Consider the following 21,640-nt stretch of genomic DNA (forward strand, 5'->3'; position numbering starts at 1 on the left):
AGTACTAAGCTATTTATCCATTTTAAATGTAAGTATGCATTAGAAGAGATCATTTTTGAGAGAACACTTTTCCCTATTGAATGATTAATTAATATGTTCCTCAAGAGCAAACAAAGTGTGGTTAGATCAAAGCTGATGATTAAAGAAAGTTGATATCACAGGATTCACTTTCTCCTAAAATTACACACAGGCTAGAAGATTATGAAAAAAGGAAAAATATATTTTTATTCAAAACAGCTCTAGAATCAATGTGTTCAATGACTTGATAACAAAATACTCCATTAGACAGATACAATGATTGTTCCTAAATGAAAATTTGCAGATGATTGTAATCGTCAATCTCTCTTACCTCAAGTTTTCACATTTTTCATGACCAAACAGTGGCATCTTTAGTGGCCTGGTGAGTATGTTACAATATGAAAAAAGTGGTCCCTAGATTAAATGAATCACTTGACAAGGGGACTGTGTGTAATTCTGAAAAATCATCAAGATTAGATTCATTCTTTGAATTCCTAGGCATTTGAAACTTCATTTGCTAAAATGTATTACCACAGGAGAAAATAAACCCTTAACTAATTATATAAGTTCACATTCCTTCATATGACTACCAAAATAACCTATGTACTGAAACTAAGAGTTAAAATACCTCCTCTTCTTTCCATACATATTTGCCAGTATAAATATACTTTATAATTTTACAAATTATAGTATTTATATTAAAGCTTTCAGTCTGCAAATCGTTACGATTTAACATGGCAAAACAGTTATTGTGTTTTGGTTCCATCTTTAAATCCTTTTTGGGGTTATGAATGCCATCTAAAATAAGTGACTGCAAATAATACAAACAACACATTTTATTTAGAAAAATAAACTGAAAACGCTGTTTGTTTGTCTTTTACATTTCTCCATGTAGCATAGATAAATGGCTATAAAAATTATATGTCAAATACATATTACAAATGCCTTTTTTCATTGATATTATTTAGGAGGATACTTTCAATGTCCAACAGGAACATTCTGGGTATACCGTTTAATAGGTTCAATCTATTGGCTGTTACTGTGATATAAAATGAATTTCATTAACAAAAATATTAGATCCCTTTTTAAATCCCCTTTATCATGTTGATGCTTTTTCATATATATATTTATTAATCTTCAGGACTATTTTCTTGTGGGGAGAAATCCTCACTGTATTAATTTTCTTCACCTTTTTTTCTTTTTAATTCCTTTTGGAGCCCCTGCAAGATACAGCTTGTTGTGGTCTAAAATCTCATAGGGCCATCTGTGCAAATGATGGCACACATCATTACCCTGAATGGAAGTGACAGTGCAAATATTAGAAGTGCATTGAAATGCAATCTGTAATACGGATTTTTTTTTTCAGATTCAGGTGGAGAACAGGAGACAACATCCTTTCAAGCATTTGAGCATTAATGATGCTCCAATCTTCTATGGCTTTGAATATGTACAAGGGATGGTAGAGGTCTTCTTTTCCCACAAACAGCAATATTCCTCTGTTGTAGTACATGCATTGCTTTTCCTGTAATCACTCAAGTGCTTCATGTTTCCTTTTGGCTACATATTTAAATTTTTTTTTTTGGATGCTGGCTGGACCTCATGATAAATTGATTTATTGTTTATTACTCTAATTGCTCAGTATTGAACTCCTCAAATGTCAGGCTTGGAGACAGTTGTTTCTGTAATGGGGCAAGGTATTTAGTCCTCTTTATTTTTCTTTCCATGTGAGCAAAATTTAAGGCTGTGGCTTTTGTCAGGACTCAGCTCAAAGCTGTCAGATCTGAGGCAGATGATTTGATGTAGATTACACCAGTGATTCGTTGTGCTCTGACTCTAAGGGCTTCCATGCTCCAAGGAGGGTCAGGTTCCTGGTTACTTTCATCAGATCTGGCCTGCAAGAAGTCACAATGACGAATCCAACATCAAAGAAATAACTGACATGCCTCCAAATGTAGATATTCCTTCCAGCCTGAAGGAGCTGTCAAAGAGAAAACAAAACAGAAAACTAAATTTTAAAGACACAGTTAAATAAAAATCCGAATAGGGAAGAGCTTCATTTTTTTTCATTTAAGTACCAGTCCTCATAATTCCAAATTCTTTAAGCACTGGATTGATAAATGGAGTGTTGATGCAGACCCACATCCTCTGTGGGTGTAAATGGGTTTAGTTCCAATTATGTCAATGGAATTACACCACTTACACCAACTGAGGACATGACCAAACAGGGGTATATGCAGGTATTTAAATTTGACCCCTTTTGGAGGAGCATCCTCTGTGCTCCTTCCCCCCAAAGGTACTATTTACTTCCCATTATCCCAATCCCAGCAGGAGTTCTCTCTACCCTCCCTCTTGCCCTCTCCCTAGGAAGGAGCTCACTGCCTTTGCAGCCCTGGGCCAGAGACGTTTTGAGCCCCCAACCATTATTGAGGGGCCCAGGCCCCTGCTTGCCACCACATACAAACCCCTGCAATCAATGACAATAATTTAGATGCCCAAAACATAAATGAGAAGCTTTGAAATTCGTGTACTTAGAAGTGTTTACATCTGTAACAGAACGCCCTCTTCAACTATAGTACTTTTTTAAAAAGAAACTCTTAATAAATTAAGAAAAATCAGAAGTAAATCTGTAATCCTTCTTGAAAAGAAAACTTTAAAGTACTTCTAAGAAGTCAAACTGAGCGACTCCTTTGGAAACTTTGGTATGAAGTTGGGGTTTAAAAAAATCTATTACATAATCCATCACTGTAGTCCTTTTTGCCTAGGCTTGTTTGCATTATAATATACTGCTGTACGTCATGAGAAAAACTGATATACTGAAGCAATGCAGTCTGTTTTTACTTCTATGTTTACCTTTGGATCACTGAACCAACTAGAACACTTCCTATCCTATTGATTCTCTAATATTAAAGTTTGATACTAATTCAGCTAGCTTAAGAGGTCCGACTTAATTATTAGTCCTTTTGGTGAAACTGAACCTTACAATGTTCAAAAATTGTTGTTATTGTGTTGAAACGTTTTGCATGAGTAGTCCTTCACAGGAAATTTCAAATATACAAAAGGTAGTTTTATCAGGCCATTTTCCTGTTGTAGGGATTTTTCCCAGGTGTGGTTCCTTCCATGGGAAACAAGCCTAAGGGGGAAAATAGTTCAAGAGAGTTGGAAGTTTTTTAGAGAGACTACTAAAGGCACAAGAGCAAACTATCCCATTTTACAGGAAAAACAGGCAAGAGTTCACAGTGACTCAACTAGGAGACCTCCAATGATCTGAAACCCCAAAGTGAATCCTACAAGTGAAAATTACAAAGAATGAGTATACACAAATAGTTTAAGTACATCGGGACAAAATTAGAAAGGGCAACGCACAAAAGAAGATTCTACTACATAGAGACATAAAGGTTAACAAGAAAACATTCTGCAAATACATAAGAAGCAAGAGGAAGACCAAGGACAGGGGACACCAGTAAATTGGGCGAATAAGAAGGGAGGAACAATAAGGCTACGTCTACACTGGCATGATTTTCCGAAAATGCTTTTAACGGAAAAGTTTTCCGTTAAAAGCATTTTCGGAAAAGCACGTCTAGATTGGCAGGATGCTTTTCCGCAAAAGCACTTTTTGTGGAAAAGCGTCCGTGGCCAACCTAAACGCAGTTTTCCGCAAAAAAGCCCCGATTGCCATTTTCGCGATCGGGGCTTTTTTGCAGAAAACATTATTGTGCTGTCTACATTGGCCCTTTTGCGCAAAAGTCTTTCGGAAAAAGACTTTTGCCCGAACAGGAGCAGCATAGTATTTCCGGAAAAGCACTGACAATCTTACATGAGATCATCAGTGCTTTTCCAGAAATTCAAGCGGCCAGTGTAGACAGCTGGCAAGTTTTCCCACAAAAGCAGATGATTTTGCGGAAAAACTTGCCAGTCTAGACACAGCCTAACAGAAAATGTGGAAATGGCACAAGTGTTGAATGACTTTTTTGAATCAGTTTTCAGAAAAAAAGTTTAGTAGCAATTGCAAATCTAACAAATGCCAGTGAAAATGAGGTAGGAACATGGACTAAAATAGGGAAAGAATGTTTTAAGATTATTTAGACAAGTTAGATGTCTTCAAGTTATCAAAGCCTGATGATATACATTCTATAGTACTCAAGGAGCTGATTGAGAAGATAGCTGCACCATGAATTATTATCCTAGAAAAGACTTGGGAGAGAAGAAAGATTTCAAAGGACAAAAAAAAAAAAAAAAGGCAAACAGTGCCAATCTATCCAAAGGGGAATACGGCCAACCTAAAGAATTACAGACCAGTCTGCTTAACTTTAGTACCCAAAAATTAAACACTCAATTTGCAAATACCTAGAAGTTAATACCATGACAAATGACAATCACCATCGATTTGTCAATAATGAATAATATTAAACCAACCTAATGGCTTTCTTTGACAAGGCAACAAGTCTTGTGGATGGGGGGGGAAGTAGTAGATCTTGACTTTAATGAGGCTTTTGATACTGTCTCTCACAACCTTTTCATAAACAAACTAGGAAATAAAACCTAGCTGGAATGTATAGGCTGAAATTCAATCAGGACAAATATAAAGTACATCACTTATGAAGGTACAATCAGATCAGTTGCACAAATATAAAAAGGAAATAACTTCCTAGAAAGGAGTACTGTTGAAAGGGCACTCAGGTCATAGTGGATCTCAAGCTAAATTTGAGTTAACAGGATAATATTGTTGCAAAAAATTTAAATAAATAAAAAGCAAACATTATTTTGGGATGTATTACCAAGGTATTGTAAACAAGACATGAGAAATAATTCTTCCTTTATTCCATGCTGATTTGGCCTCAACTGAAGTGTCATTTCCAGTTCTGGATCCCACATTTCAGGAAACATATGGACAAACTGGAGACTATTCATACAAGAATAACAAAAACGTTGCACATTTAGAGAGCGCGCCTATGCTCTAATTTTAGTGTATTGAGCAGTCAGTCAGTGTCCTCAGTAACCTCCATCTTGGAATTCTACACTTAAAGAAGGCTGAAAAAAATGCACATTCAACAAGGGATATGAAAGCCAATCTGGGCTCTTCATGGTCCCACATTATCATAAATAATGAAGTTTCTGCAACTGGAACTTAGCTTAAAAGTCTATTATATACGATGTCAGAACAGAAGAATCCCTATCACTTTGTCATAACAGCTGCACTAGTTGGGCATTACTAGAAGTGAAGAAAAAGAAACAAACTAATAACTTACTTTTCTTACTAAAACAAGGACTTAAGACTCAGAATATACATAAGAATATCTGTAATATTCCAGTTTCATGCCATCATTTCCTTCACTGTAACCATATTTTAAACTTTGTAGCAGATCTTGGTTCTTGCTCCAATTTTTGCAGCCTTCCAGTCCACAAACAAGAAAATAAAACACTGTTACTGTGCTGCAGTTTCTGAGCTGGGTTTTGTCCCCACCATGGACCTAGCAATCAAAAGCAAGAAGTGACTGTTAATCTCTATTCACCACGTGACCGGGTGGTGTGGATGGAGAAAGGCTTGTGTGGGCACAAACAAACAGAAACAGTCATTTCCCTATGAATCTGGTATCCAGGGGGTCAGTCACTTCACTTCTACTGAAAGACAAAGCAAGGCCACACCTGCAACATAATCATTCTGTCAGGTACTAGAGAAAAAAAGTCAGCTAGCAATTCACTGTTGGCTTAATGCAGGTGTATATAACATAGGAATTGCCATATCAGATCAGAGCAGTGGCTCATGTATTTTGCCCCTCACAGAAATACTATATTGGACAATTATGGTATAACTTGTCATTAGGCAAGTTCCATCCTAGTCCTAGATAGTTACTACTGAAAGTTTAAATTGCATATAAAACCCTATCTCATAGAAATATGTCACTCTTTTTCAGTTCATGAAATTTTTGGCCTGAAAAAATTGAACCAATAAGTTCCTCAGGCTACTATTACATTATGGAAAAAAACCGTGCAGTGATACCAAAGTTTTTGGATTGTGCAGCAAGATGGAAATTCTACAATCAGTACATCTACAATTAATTGTAAATGGTATAATCAATTCAATACAAACATGGATAATATTATCAATATTGTCTGTCAGAATGTCCTTCCTCAAACAGAACAACAATGAATTCCCTTATGAGTGATATCAAAATCACTTTCTTCTTTTTCCCCCCAACATGTAGTTTCTCAATATTACTAAATTCATATCCATGTGAAACATGAAAGGTTTATTTGTATTCTCCTAGAAGCATGTGTTATCTTGGATGTTAACCTCCACTGCATGATTCATTTCCAGGGCACAGATGAATACTTTTGTACTGTCACATAATGTCTAAAAATTGGTCTTTTGTATTCTAACATGGGCTCTCCCATAGAAAACATAGTTTTGCAATGTTCTGTAACACACAGAAACCAGGTAAAGAGAACATCCCTGCATTATTAAAAAAACACACACAAACTGAAAGCTATTAACATCTTTCAGTTAACAGATTTCCTACCAAGCTGTTGAGTAGAGTGTTGTATAGATAGCTTTTAATAAGGTATTGTAATGTGAGAGAAAAACACATAAGGGCACTAAGGGTATGTCTACAAAGTAGCATTATTTTTGAATAACAGAGCATGCCTACATAGCAAGCCATTATTTCAAAATAATGGTGAGCTGGAGTACTTCTTACTCCGACTCCTGGAACCCTCATTTCAGGAGGAGTTAGTAAAGTTGAATGAGGAGTGTTCTTCCATTGACTTCTTGTTTTGTAGACAGAGCCAAAAGTCGAATTATGCTAATTTGACTTCAGCTACGCAATTGATGTAGCTGAAATTGTATAGCTTAATTTGACTTTTGCCCTGCTATGTAGAAGTGCCCTAAGTAAATATTTATTTAAATAGTAAATGAACACTAATTTAAAGGGTAGTATAAACACTCACTTCTGTTTAACGATGGACTACAGGATATTTACTCAGGTCTTCAACTTACAGTATTAAAATCCCCACTGGTACTCTCAGACTGCATTTCCAGGTCACTTAAGACACATACAATGTAATATGGATTTAAAACTATACACTTAACCCACATATGAAATAGTTATATGTTATTTAGGTTGGTAGAACTAAAATTTTTTTGTTGATGAAAAATGCAGATTCCATAACAGAAATGTTTTATGAATTTATGTTAGCGTCACTGAATTGTTTATGATCAAATAAAAATATTCAGAAAAAGTCAAGTGTTTTACTTCAACATTATTAAAGGGAAACATTTCAATTGCACATTTTAATTGCACAATTCCTTTTGCCCTTTTTACCTCACTGGAAACAAGCTGGAGTTCCAACAAATTTACAACTTAAGGCAAATACTTCAGCTAATAACAAGCACTTTCCTATCTACAATACCTTTAAGCACCATAGTGTATTGAGTAAGGTGAAAAAAATCCCCGGGCTTCTGCCAATTGTCTCTAGGAGTGAAAAAATTCCTTCCTGACCACCAAATGGGTGATCATCTGTCAGGTTGGTGTTCCATTCCTAGTTCAGGGTGGGGCTTCTGGAACAGAGTTGAAAGAGGGTACACATGGTCTTTGCTCCAGATTAAATCCTGGGGAGCTCAGGAATGTTGTTCAATCAGCCCCCGTACACACATACCTGGCCATTGAGTGCCACAGGCTCCGGAAAGGAGGCTATACCTGGTATCCTTTGGTAAGTGCTTCCTTCCCTTATTGCTGGGGTTTTGCTCCTTTGCTACTGGCCCAGGAAGGTTCCCTCAAACTTTATAAACTATTATTAATAAATCCATGTTCAGCAGTGTGTGACTATGTTCAAAGGTTTGTGTCCCAGGCCAAACCAAAGCTAACGTTCACATTTCAGCAAAACAGAATGTTAACACCTCTCCTCACCACCTTCGTGTAAAGCAATTGTTATATTATTCAAGCTACCCTCCTTTCAGAATATGCGTTTACTTCTAGTAATTTTCCAGTAGTAATTACTCAGGGAATCATCAGCCTGACCTATTAAACCTGTAAATAAATCAGTTTACCAACATGAAATCAATTAGAATCCACACTATCTTCGTTAAAAATGCTTTTGCCTATAACCTTGAACTAAATGTCTCAAAATCTAAAATTAGCTCTTGTTAATAATGTTGACTGGTTTCCTTTATTCACTGTAATTAATAATTTTTACAGTTAGATCACACTTATTATCACTGCATGCACAATAGCACTGCTCTTACTCTAATTGTCCTTGGTTTTATTTTACCACAGCACTGACGATTCTAGAGCTTTTTCAGGAAATTCAGATATTCTCAGAGAGCTATACTAATTTACGCCAATTGAGAATCTGGCTCATTGGCTTTAATGAGTTCAAAAAGCATATGAAGAAACGATTAGTACAATACAATAGATATCTGAAGACTACTGTTTAAATGATGTACTTGTACAAGTTTACCATCTAAACATGCATTTGCACAACAAAATGGGGCCCCATCAGGATTTGAGCCCCTAAGTGATACTTTAGTATAAATACTTTATATTAAGTACAACTATTTTTGGCAATAGGAGAATATAACACACATAAGGAACTTTCGCAGGAAGGAGTGTGCCTGGCCAACATAAAAGATATAACTATGATAAAATGTCTTGCTTATTTTCCAACTCTTGCAGAAACCAAATCACTTCATATGTGCTTACAACTGGAACAACAGTATAAAGGCCAGTCAGAAACTTTTCTTAATATCCTACTATGCATTTTAAGCCACTATATTAATCAACCATTCCACAAATATAGAGGCCCATTTTTCTCTTAATGTTTGTTCTTCAGTTCTTTCTACAAATTTAGGAATTTAGTACATTTTATGACCATTTACGGTACATGCATGAAACTTCTTCCAAAAATAGCTGCATGATTTTTCTTACAAACATCAAATATTACAATTATTAATTCAGTTGCAGAAATACTGATAAAATAATTCAACCATGTCCTTGAGGAATTACATTGCCTTGCCACCTACATTTCTCAGTCTCTGCAACAAGTGATCAAATGATCTATTAGACGTATGATTCTGATACATGAACCACTGAAATCACTGGACCACAAACATTAAAATGTCATTAATTTTAAATCTTACTGAATGTGAAATGTATCCCCATGATCAGACCCAAATAGATCACACCAAGATTTACATATCAATGGAGAACTTAAGTGGTATTCAAATGGTGCATAGATCTTGTGATGGGGAGAAGTAGTTTTTTCTACATTTTTTTCTTAAATCACACCAATTTACTTGTTTGCTAATGTGAAAATTTCACATAACTATTTTTCTTTGAAAAGTTCTAGTGAGAAAAATGATCAGCAATTGAGGGCTAAATTCACAGCTGGGGTAGCTGTTCTACTTTCAGTAAGTTCAGTTTGAGTTTAGCACTGCTCCCCACCAGGGACATAAAGCCAATCTGTAGATTTATTTAAAAATATATGAATGTATTTAGTAAGTGTGGGAGTCAAGAAAGTTATCCACACAAGGTTTCAAGGTTTTGCTAAGCAATCATGAGGCTATAGTCAAAATGTGCTAATTCATACCACATAACATGCCACACTGAAACTGTTACCAAGATAAACCAATATTTACAGATGCCATCCAGGACTAGTTACACATGAAAGAGGAACCTGCAAAAAGAATTACATTACATATATCTAAGAGATGCTGTTTTTATTGTTGTTTTTACTTAAAATAAGGGATTGTTATGATGGCTAACTTCAAATAAAGTGTTTGTTTCAATACTATAAAGTATTCATGAATTCAATTGCCTTCATGAGAAAATCAGAGAGTTCTGTAACAGTGGTAGAACGGGTGCCAGTTCAGGTGCCTCACTGAACAGTGACAAATGTACAGCTGAAAACCAATCTGGCTCATCTGTGTCTTAGCATTTTTTCAAGTAAGTGTTAGATTTATAGAAATATATTTAGTGTTTGACTTTATGAAATTCTTGAATATTGCTCCATGCGTTAACCTCACTTACAATGCCTATATCCCACTGTGTAAAGTACAAAATGTAAGTATTTGATTTGTTACTATAAAGGTGTTTGCTTTGTAACCGGAAACCTCCACAGTTAGGAGAGATGCATTAACTAAGCATGAAATACTAGTTGATTAAATCAGGTGTTGTCTCCTGACAAACTAAAGAATGCCTATAGCCACTGGTCAAACCATTGTGGAACACCAAGGAAAAAAAGATTTTGTTGATTTCTCCCCTCCACCTCCCCACATTCATTAAGAGGGTATCTGCACAAATATCTTTGTCCCATCATAGTTCTAACCTAGCCTATCTTTGTCCTATCATACCCCAGAGCTCTGGGGTAAAGAAACAAAAGTCCCTGACCTGAAACATCTGTATCAGTATGCTTTTTGGATTTTAAGTGGGCAATATAAGTGTAAGGAAGAGATCCCCAAATTACTACCATCTTTTAGCGAATATAACCCACAGGTTATATTCATTTTCACAAACCCTGCACCCTCCTCTCCCCCCACGGGGTAAACTCGTGTGCGGGGTATACTTTTTTTTTTTTTTTTTTTTACAAAAAGTACCGGGAAGGAGCCCGGAGCCCTGTCCCGGGCGGTGGGTGGCCTGCACCACAGATCGCCGCAACTCCCTCCCCCAGCCTCTTTTGTACCCCGCTTGCAACCTCACTGTGCCCTCTTGCAGCCCCCTGGCCCTGCTCACCAGTGCACAGGAGCGGGGCTGGGGTATGGTGCTCCTGCGATCCAGCCGGGCGCCCTCCCCTGCCTGCAGCCGTCGCCGCTGCACGCCAGCCCCGCTGCACACTCGCTTGTTGCTCCAGGCCGGCGCCTGCCCCACCACCCCGAGCCATGCCCTGGCCCAGGAGCAACAAGTGAGAGTGCAGCGGGGCCGGCGTGTGGTTGCTACAGGCAGGGGAGGGTGCCCAGCTGGATCACGCAGGAGCAACAAGCCAGCACATGGTGGGGCTGGCGTGCGGTGGCGGTGGCTGCACGCAGGGGAGGGCACCCGACTGGATCGCTCCCCCGCCCGGAGGCTGGCAGCTGCACAGGAACTGAGGCTGTTTTACTGAAACAGCAAAAACCATGGGGTATATTTGGGTACGGGGTATAACTGGATGCGGGGTATATTCGCTAAAATACGGTAGCTAAGTTAACACTAGAAGACACATAGAATTTGCATATTACAGAGCTTCTCTTACCCATGAGTTAAGACTAACTCATTTGTAAGTTCATGATTACCTGTTTTAACCGTATAAATAACTCATTTCTTATTCCTACTTAATAAATCTTTAGTTAATTACAGGACTGGCTACAAGAACTGTCTTCAGTGAGAGAACTAATGTACAACTCAGCAAATGTAAGTGACTGGTTCTTTGGGACTGAAAGAAACCTGAATAATGATGTGATTTTTGGTATGAGAGACCATCTATCACAAAGGCAGACTTACCTGGGTGGCAAGATAGCCTGAAGTGCCCAAGGGGAACTGTCCATGACTTCATGTTTAGACTGTTACAGTGTTGAAAGAGTTCACACTTAATACCTGGTTGTCGAAATTTAATTATAGAACAAACAACAATTTGTGGTCTGGGCCTTCATTTTTAACAGTCTGCCTTGAGTTTGGCACTCATACTGATAAGCCACTCCAGAGGGCTTGACAAATTTAGTAAACATCAAAACCCAAATTCACTGGTACTAATGCCCCCTTTTGACCAAGTCACCAAAGTTCAGGGCCCTATGGATATGACAGCTGGGAGCAGAAGTTGGTGATAGGTATTTATTTGATGCAGTTGTGTTTATTTATAAAGAACATACCAAGTTCTGTCTCAACACAAAAGGAATCAAATAGGAAGAAACAGCCCTTTTTGCTCACAGCACCAATGTATTATGTTGCATATCTTGGGCGGAGCAACCCTTCTGCAGAGAATTGGTCAGCACCAGAGAAGGCTGCCTGTAGCTCTGAGATGTGACTGTGAAAAGAAATTCTGGTTATCTGTGGCAAGTACTGTATGAGTATTCTCTTCGTAGCTTGTGCACGTGGCTCAAGAACCTCTGTCCATATTGTTTCCACGGTCAGTCACCATTTTTTCAGCTGCTCCTTCACAGGTGCTCTGTCTTTCTCTGGTTATGTCTACAACACAACTGCTAGAGCAACATAGCTATAGCCCTGCTGTTTCCCACATCACCAGAAGGGAGAATTATATCAGTGTAGGCAATCCGCGTCTCAAAGAGATGCCAACAGGATCAGTGGAGTAATGCTTCCACTGACCAAGCTACAATGACGCTGGGGGCTAAGTCAACCTAACTACAGCAGTCAGGAAGCAAAATTTCACAGCCTTGAGAAACATAGCTAGGTCAACCTAAGTTTTAGGTGTAGATCAGTCTTTGCCCATTTTTGTCTGTTCCATCTTCCCACGTGCACCTATGTAAAAACAATACCCAGACAAAAGCCTTTTTTGGCAGGTTTACATACTCATACTTTTTGTCTTAGTTAGCAGGGCTGGCAGCTAAGTGCTCAGCCCGGGCCATTGCCACAGGGGGTGCAGCCTCGGATAGGGTTGGAGACACGTATGCTTAGCCTTATGTTGACTGAAGGGTGAGCTCACACATAGCTATCTCAGTGGTGTTTTAATTCAGCCCATAACATGGGTTCACCCAGATCATGACAGTACCTGCCACAGATAACCAGAATTTCCTTTCACAGGCACATCTCAGAGTTAAAGGTAGCCTTATCTGGTGCTGACCAATCCTTTGAAGAGAGGATGTTCTCCTAAGACACACAATAGAGCACAATGAATATATTAATTGGGAATGCATCTGCTATTAAAGTTTTCATTTTATTTTCAGATCCTTAAAATGACTCAATTTGTTTGGAAACAGTTCTTAACAGAAAACATCTTCCATCTGACAAGTGATACCTTTTCTTGTTCAGCCTGGAGCCAGGCTGCATAGAGGAGAACTGAACTGGCAGCCCTCCACTTGCCTATTTTTAAAAGATGTGTGTGGGTATACAGAGCTGTGTATGAAATAATGTAGTTAACCATTATTTCTGCCTATTTTGACATTTAGAGGTCTGTCGTCTATTTCATATCACTCTGCCATGCTTCAAGCAACTGAACAGCTTTGTAAGACTACACCAACCTTCCATACCAGCTTTCAAGCCGATAAAATTTAGCAAAACATCAGAAGATGTTTGTAAAATTCTTTGGCTCTCCCTGTTTACAGATTTCCCTATTGAGGGATGAAATAATTTATGTTTCCAACTGACAAACAACACTTTCTTTGTTAGCAAATGTTTTTTTACAGGAATCAACATCTTCCTTTATCTTCTGCCACAAATATTTTGCCACTGAGGATTAAATATGAATTCGGCTGCCAGTACTGATATGGGGATTCCTGGAGTAACACTACTTTTGCATTAAACTATTACCCCCAAACATGCTAATGTGACAGGAAGGTAAAAATCACAATGACTTTTTGCACTGGATATGTAATGAAACAATGCTGCAACACTGAATAAAAGAGACAGGTACCAAAGCCATATGCTCACAAACATTTTCCCATAAAAATAATTGTTCTGATTCTACAGTGAGCTCTGGCTGCTTTATATCACTTTGATTGTGCAAAATAGTCCTTATGCTAGTGGATTTGGCCACTGAAGTGTCCTGCCTCTTCCAAAAGAAATCCTCAGGTGCTGGAGAACTAATGGAATGGTTTACAAGTAGTCTCTCCTCCCAGGTGCTGACACAGGAAGTAAGGATGACAAAAGGGGGTCATGTCCAGGTCTCCTTCATGCGAATCTTATCCTCAGCACATCAATGCTATTGGTAGCTGAGCCTTCTAACTTGCAGCAGGGAGCAAGCCAGCAATTGGCAGGCTTACAGGATGAAGATCAATAAAACAGACCGAGATGCCTTTTTACTTCTTGCTCCAGATTTGTGCTCAGCTCTTCTCAGGCTGACTGTGGGTCATTTGTATATAAAGGATTTATTACTATTATTATTGTTCTATTATATTCTGATACTCTGCATTATATTTTTATTGGATGAGGGCTCATGCTGCAAGAACCTGATCTGCATCCAAAGTTCACACCCCAATATCACTGGCTTGGTGTGCTCCATGGTGAAGGCACAGGTTGTTTATAATATTCAAAAAATTTTAAATTTGGCTTGAGTTTGGATTTTGAACTCTTCCTCTCCCAAAGTTTAGGGATGTTCAGTCCAGCACCATCTCTTTCTCTCTTCTGTTTTTTTTAAACAACTGGCTATCTAGGACCTGCATTGAATTTACTGGCTCTAAATATATCAGGAAAATGAAGCTCTTCACTAACTATGTTGGCACAGCATCTGCCTGCTATACTGCAATCCTGGAGGATAGTACTTTATTTTGGAAACACCTGGGTATTATTGCTTTCTTCAAATAAGATCCTGTAGGCCTCTAAAAATGAGTACCCCCATTCTAATCTTGCTGTTTCTCTAATAAAGTTGCACTAATGCCTGTGTGAGAAAAGGAACAGCCTTACAAGTGTTCATTGATGGAGACACAAATCTTACGCTTTTTTTTTCTACAGCTTTGAAACATATGATATCAAGCATTGATTAAAATAGTGCAGTTCTACAAAAGACTGATTTTTTCCCAAACCACATGGGTAAGCAAAACACAGTTCAAAATGCCAGAATACCTTCTTGAAGGTACATCCTAGATTGCTTACCTGTTTGTCTAACCTCAATATTTATTAAAGAGAACAGTAAGTAATCAAGTAGATCACTGGAACTTTATTGTACTTCATTTTACAATTATTAGATGAGAACAAATGGTTCTTCACAGCTCCTGTTGTTAGGTGAAAGGCAACATCACATTCCTGTCCATGCCATGGTAGCTGCTGGCCAATGGCAGCTCTCTCTGCTGGAGCTACCATGGGTTAACTCCTAGTCCTTCTTTCAAATGGTGGGACGGGTGGGTTGATGAGAATTCACCTACAGAAGAGCAGCAGTGGGTGAAAATAAAATTTATTGAACCACTGCAAATTTGGGTATCAGCCCAGCACCAGAAAAAAAGGTTACGTTCACAGAGAGATCTGGGCATGTTTATAAGGCCTAAGAGCTGTCTGATGACAAGGCTATGACCTAGGAAGTGTTGGCTTGCTATTGATCGAAAAGGATTGAAAAGCTGTTGATGGCCAAGGGTGACTGGGGCCTTAATCCCCATCCTCCTTTTTCCCCTATTTCCAGGACCAGTTGCCCTTATAAGCTATCTTAAGATTTAATAAAGTTGCAGCCACTTGGCCAAAAAAAGATAAGTCTCCATACTCTTTTGCCCTTGTCATTCACAGTGGTCCATATGTGATTTCTCGGAATGTATGTAATTCCTTATATTGCTTTTTAAATCAAGCAACTTGCCCTTTACTGAAAATTGCACATCTCCAGACCACCATACTAACATATTCAGCAACTAGCCATAATCACAAAGAGGAATATGTCAGAAATATATGTATGTCACTACTGATATAGGCAGCAAGCCTTGTTCTTTTTTTGTTAATGAAAGCTACATGCTCACTGTATATTTATGGCCAAGAGCCTTCAGCACCTGCAGGGGAAGTTTGTGATAAATCAGAAACTAAGTTCTGGAATAGTGTCTTTATAGCACTTTTCTATTCAGCTATCAAAAAGTTTGTTTATGGGCTTTGTCTACATTGCAGAGTTTTTGTGCAAATGTCTTGTGCAAAAGCGCATCCAGACCTCAAAGCTCATCGCAAAAGCGATATGCTTTTGCGCAAAAGAGCGTCCACACTGCACGGACATTCTTTCACATGAAAGCACTGATGGCCATTCACAGAATGGCCATCAGAGCACCTGTGCTTTTTCCAATTGGGGTTTCTTGTGCAAAAACTCCTCCCAAGAGCCCACACCTGCCTTTTTGCACAAGAGCTGTAGCACAAAAAGGAGTTATTCCTTAGGGGAAGAGGAATAGCTCTATCCACAAAAGCCCTCTGTTCTGTCGAGTTTCTTGCGCAAAAACCCTCGAGGTGTGGATGCACCGCCTTTTTATGCGCAAAAAACTTGTAGTGTAGACATACCCATATAGTTACGGAAAATGAATTTTGTGCATTCATTTTGATGACTAAATTAATATTGTTTCAAGAAAAAGTAGTGAATCGTTTTTCAGTGCCCAGTCACTTTATCCACAAAAGACAGCTGAGCATCAGAAGTAACATCTTGTTTGGATTATGGTAATGTCTGTTAGACTTGAATGGAATTTTTTGGCAGGGCAGATTCTTTCCTTCCACCCTGTTACCAAAATTATTTAGCCAAGAGACTCCTCATTTATTCTAAAACCAGCCATTTCCCCAGCACCCTTTATACTGAAATACAGCTTTTAATGTGTGTAAGACTTTGTTCTTGGCACAGTATTTTTCTAAGGTTTGTAAAATTAATAAGCAATTGATATAACAATTAATAGAAAGAGGTCCACATTTCTGACACACTTGTGTAAACTGACAAGTGCAAACTGCGTGTAAAAGAAAATTGTAGGGTAAGAATGAATCAAACTAATTGAGGGAAGGTTATGCTTGTGGCAACAATCCAAGACACATATAATACTCAGCAGTGAATTATATTTCTAGAACAGTTCATGCTGATGGTTGTATTGATGGAGTGCCTAAATATATAATCCCTATCCTGTATTTGTAATGAATAAAACCAGTGGGTTAGTAAATTTGGTTGACTATGATTATTTGACATCTTTTGATAAACAAACCAAATCTGCAAGTAATACAGGCAGTCCCCGACTTACACGGATCCGACTTATGTCAGATCCGCACTTACGAACGGGGCTTTTCTCGCCCCAGAGCTCACGGGCGGTGGGTTGCCACCCGTGTCCTCCGGGGCGAGAAAAGCTTCTCCCGGTCTCCCTGGTCTGCTGCGGGGGTTCAGCTAAGCCACTGGACCCCCCAGCAGACCAGGGACACCCGAGCAAAGCCGCCACCTGGGCGGCTTTACTCGTTTGCCTGGGAGCAAAGCCGCCCAGGCAGCGGGACCCCCGCCGCCTGGGCAGCTTTGCTCCTGTCCCCCTGGTCTGCTGGGGGGGGGTCCAGCAAAGTCGCTGGACCCCCCCAGCAGACCAGGGGGACAGGAGCAAAGCTGCCCAGGCGGCAGGGGTCCCGCCGCCTGGGCGGCTTTGCTCCTGGGCAAACGAGCAAAGCCGCCCAGGCGGCGGCTTTGCTCGGGTGTCCCCGGTCTGCTGGGGGAGGGGGTCCAGTGGCTTTGCTGGACCCCCCCAGCAGACCAGGGAGACAGGAGCAAAGCCACACGGGCGGCGGGGTACCTCCGCCTGTGCGGCTTTGCTCAGGTCTCCCTGGTGTGCTGGGGGGGACTCCCTCCAGCACCCCAGGGAGACAGGAGCAAAGCCGCACGGGCAGCGGGGTCCCTCCACCTGTGCAGCTTTGCTCGGATCTCCCTGGTCTGCTGGGAGGGGAGGGGGCACAGCTAGTGGGCCCCCCCTCCCCCAGCAGACCAGGCTTTTGTTGCGGGACACCTCGGGTAGAGCAGCTGGGGTGCTGCCGGGTTGGTCCTGTGGGAACCTACCGGGCAGCGCCCCAGCTGTTCTGTCCCAGGCTCCAGATTCAGCAGCTGTTGAAACTGATCAGGCTGATTCCAGGAAGCAGGGGGCAGAGCAACTCTGCCTCCGGCTTCCTGTAGTCAGCCCCTGGTCAGTTTCAGTGGCAGCAGCTGAATCTGGAGCCAGTTCCAACTTACATACAAATTCAACTTAAGAACAAACCTATAGTGCCTATCTTGTACGTAACCCGGGGACTGCCTGTAACTGCTTCCTCTCTAGCTCGTTGTTGGGAGTTTCAAACTGGACAACATACAAATAATATAAAAGTTGAAATTAAAAAAAATCCACTAATCTCTTCTCAGTGCCCCATGGGGAAGGTTATTTAGGGGACACAATTTCACCTTCGTCAAATTACCTTGTGCATACATTGTCCTCTCCACATCACAATTATGATTTGTTTTGTAATGGTGAATATGGTAATGGAGAACAATAGATTTAATTAGTGCACTCAACTGACAAAACATTACTGGGCAGTGCTCAGCAACAACAAAGCACAGTGGGGAGGTACTGTGTTCTCAAAAGCCTAGACCAGAATTCTATCAGACAGAGCTACACAAGATGGACAAAGGTATGGGAAATACTCTGTCAAATACAGAAAGACTCCGACTAAAGATCTTGGAGAGACAATTAAGGATAAGGATCTGGTGATACCAATGGTAGCTGTGAGCCATAACCCACACAATTACTGTGTTTCACAGTTGAGAGAAAATTAATTTTAAATCTGATCCAGTTAATATTACACTATTCCCTCAGCTAAATCCCAGCCCTGCTCAAGTAAATTAGATTTTTGCCATTCCTACAGTTAGAACCATGATTTCAACCCTGACTTTTTCTACTGTGATGTGTCAATCTAGGCCTGATTCAAGAGCTCAGAAGAGCAAAGGTCTGAAAGTAGGACTGTTGATGAATTGCAGTTAACTAACATGATTAACTCAAAAATGAATTGCAATTAATCCCAGTTTTAATTGAACTGTTAAGCAATTGAATACCAATTACATTTATTAAATATTTCAAATGGTTTTAACCATTTTCACATATATTGATTTCATTACAACACAGAATACAAAATGTACAGTAATTACTTTATATTATTTTTATCACAAATATTTGCCCTGTAAAAATGATAAAGAAATCATTTCTATTCACCTTATACAAGTACTGTAGTGCAACATCTTTATCGTGAAAGTGCAACTTACAAATGTAAAAACTTTGTAACATAACTGCACTCAGAAATAAAACAATGGAAAACTTTAGAGCCTACAAGGCCACTCAGTTCTACTTCTTCAGCCAGTCACTAACAACATACAAGTTTGTTTGGATTCCTGGGAGATAATGCTGCTGGCTTCTTGTTTGCAATGTCACCTGAAAATGAGAACAAGCATTCACATGATACTTGTAGCCAACATTGCAAAGTGCGTATGTGCCAGATACGCTAAGCATCTGTATATCCCTTCATGCTTTGGCTACCATTCTGGAGGACATGCTTTCATGCTGATGACACATTTAAAAATGGCTTATTAATTAAATTTGTGACTAAACTCCTTGGGGGAGAATAGACTTTGTTCTGATTACCTGCATATGCCATATATTTCATGTTACAGTAGTCTCGGATGATGATCCAAGCATGGAAGGTCCCAATGTGAGATTTTTAATGATAGCTAGAGCATTCACCTTAGGGTTTAAGAATGTGAAGTGCCTTCCAAAATTCGAGAGGAACAAGATGTGGTGCATACTTTCAGAAGCCTTAAAAGAGCAAGAGAGCAACACTCCATTATGGAAATTACAGAACTTGAACCACCAAAAAAGGAAATCAACCTTCTATAGGTGATGATGAAAGTAAGCACGCATTGGCCTGCACTGCTCTGGATTGTTATCAAGCAGAACTCTTCATTAGCATGGACACATGTCCAATGGAAAGATGGTTGAAGCATGAAAAGACATGAATCTAGCAATGTCAGCTGCAACAATGTCATGTGAATGTCTGTTCTCACAATGTAAACAAGAAGTGGGTAGCATCATCTCTTGTATTTTGTAAGCAAACTTATTTGTCTGAGTAACTGGCAAAATGAAAAGTAGGACTAAGCAGACTTATAGGCTCTTAAATGTTGTTTTGTTTTTGAATGACATTTTTTAATATAATTCTACATTTGTAAGTTCAATTTTCATGTTAAGGAGATTGTACGCTATGATGTGAATTGAAAAATACTATTTATTTTGTTTATAGCACAACTATTTCTAATAAAGAATATAACATTATCACTGTTTGCTTTATTTTCTGTCTTGTAACTGAAATAAATATATTTGAAAATGTAAAAAACATCCACATAAATAAATGCTATTCTACTGTTTTTTAACATTGCAATTAATTGTGCTATAGCAATAATTTTTTAAAAATTATACAATTTAGAGTGATTACTTTTTTTAAATTGCTTGACAGTCTTAGTCTGAACTATGCAAAAATTCCCTGATTCTGCAAACTAGTTCTTCTTCCCTTCATAAGCTTCCTCTATACTTTTTATGGGCTGAGCAGAAGCCCAGTGAAATGAAAAGACTTTATTAACATAAAGTCATCCAATCAGTGTAAAGAAATACTACCATCTGAATAAGATGATCTCACAGTGGAAACAATGAACAACCAATATATATGATAAACTCAGTTAAAGTATAGTAGGGTTAATAATGTCACATTTTGAATGATACATATTTAAAGATCAGGTTTTAATTAGTCAATTTCTGAAGAAAAAATGTTAAATTGGATGGATACACTATAGATAATTCTGATTGTAACTGGAAACCTGATTTGACTCTCTTGCCATTCTTTACCAATTCAACTCAAACAAATCTTGTGCATTCCTCAAGCAGATGGAATTTATTTTTCTGGATAGCGTGCAAGCTGGAGATTCCAAGGAATAAATGGCATCATAAGAATCTGAACTGAAAAGAGGACAAATTTTACTGGAATCCTAACTGAATACATTCTGAAGTTTGAATGGTGGAGGAAAAAAACTCCAGATCTTATATCCAGAAAATTATCTGGTATTCTATTTTTTTTATGCTCAGCAACTATATTAACAAAGCAACTTGGCCAGATTTGACAAATTAATTCTGTGGAAAAAGGATTAAATATTGCTATATGGTAGGGTCTTAGCTTTTCACAGAATGCACAACACTGTTTGAACTGACATTTTTCCATTGGTAAATGGCTCTGAATTATTGAAAAAAATCTATGTTCATATTTTCCCTATTAGCATAAGGAAATAAGGAAATAACAGATCTAGATTACAAAAGATTAATAGTGTAGAGAGTCTTAACGTTTTGAGGCAAATATATTAGTGATTTATGGGGTCAGTTATTCAGATTACGACCTTGGCTTTACTGGCCAACTTCATTACACCTCTGCCTTTAATGACACAGATCCTTTTCTGTATCTTCCCTTACTATAAGACTCTGTGCTGGATCTGTGGCTCCAGAGCTACTCTCCACACATATCACATATTAATACCTCAGTGGAGATTTGAGTTCTGTCATTCCAGAATGTGCTAGATTACATGAGAGGTGAAGAGCAATATAGTTGCCAATGACAGAGTATGTACAGTTAAATGAGACAGCACCGGTGCCCAAAAGAGGCATGCCCCAGTTTAATCGGTAAGGATTGGATTCTGTTCCCCTTAATCATGTTGATTGAAATAGGTTGAATCAAAGAATAGGGTGGTACACAATGTAAGGTGGGTATCAAAATCTACTCCAAAGAACGGTTTTGCATTGGACAATGAGGCATGCAGAGCTGACCATCTAATTACCAAATCTGTGATTCTTTTCATTATATTATAGGATGTCAATCAATGTGAACTTGACTTTTCCTCAAATTAAATATCAACATTTGCAATTTCTGAAATCTTTGCCAGGGCAGACTAGTTCAATAACTCCAAAACGACTGATCAGACTTTCTGAAAACAAGGGTCTATGTTCATCTGGCTGTGAAATGAT

The 21,640-nt window shown here is 38.9% G+C and overlaps 1 protein-coding gene across 2 annotated transcripts in view; it reads right to left on the reverse strand.

The window, feature by feature from the left end:
- Nucleotides 1–206: 206 nt before the first annotated feature.
- Nucleotides 207–21,640, reverse strand: part of PRR16 (proline rich 16) — a 241,397-nt gene continuing 219,963 nt past the window's right edge. For both annotated transcript variants that reach the window (XM_006128883.5, XM_006128884.5), the window contains one exon: nt 207–1,996. The gene's annotated coding sequence lies outside the window, so the exon portion shown is untranslated. The remainder of the gene's footprint in view (nt 1,997–21,640) is intronic.

Source organism: Pelodiscus sinensis, chromosome 6 (assembly GCF_052426305.1).
Source record: "Pelodiscus sinensis isolate ZL-2025 chromosome 6, ASM5242630v1, whole genome shotgun sequence".
Classification (NCBI taxonomy): domain Eukaryota; kingdom Metazoa; phylum Chordata; order Testudines; family Trionychidae; genus Pelodiscus; species Pelodiscus sinensis.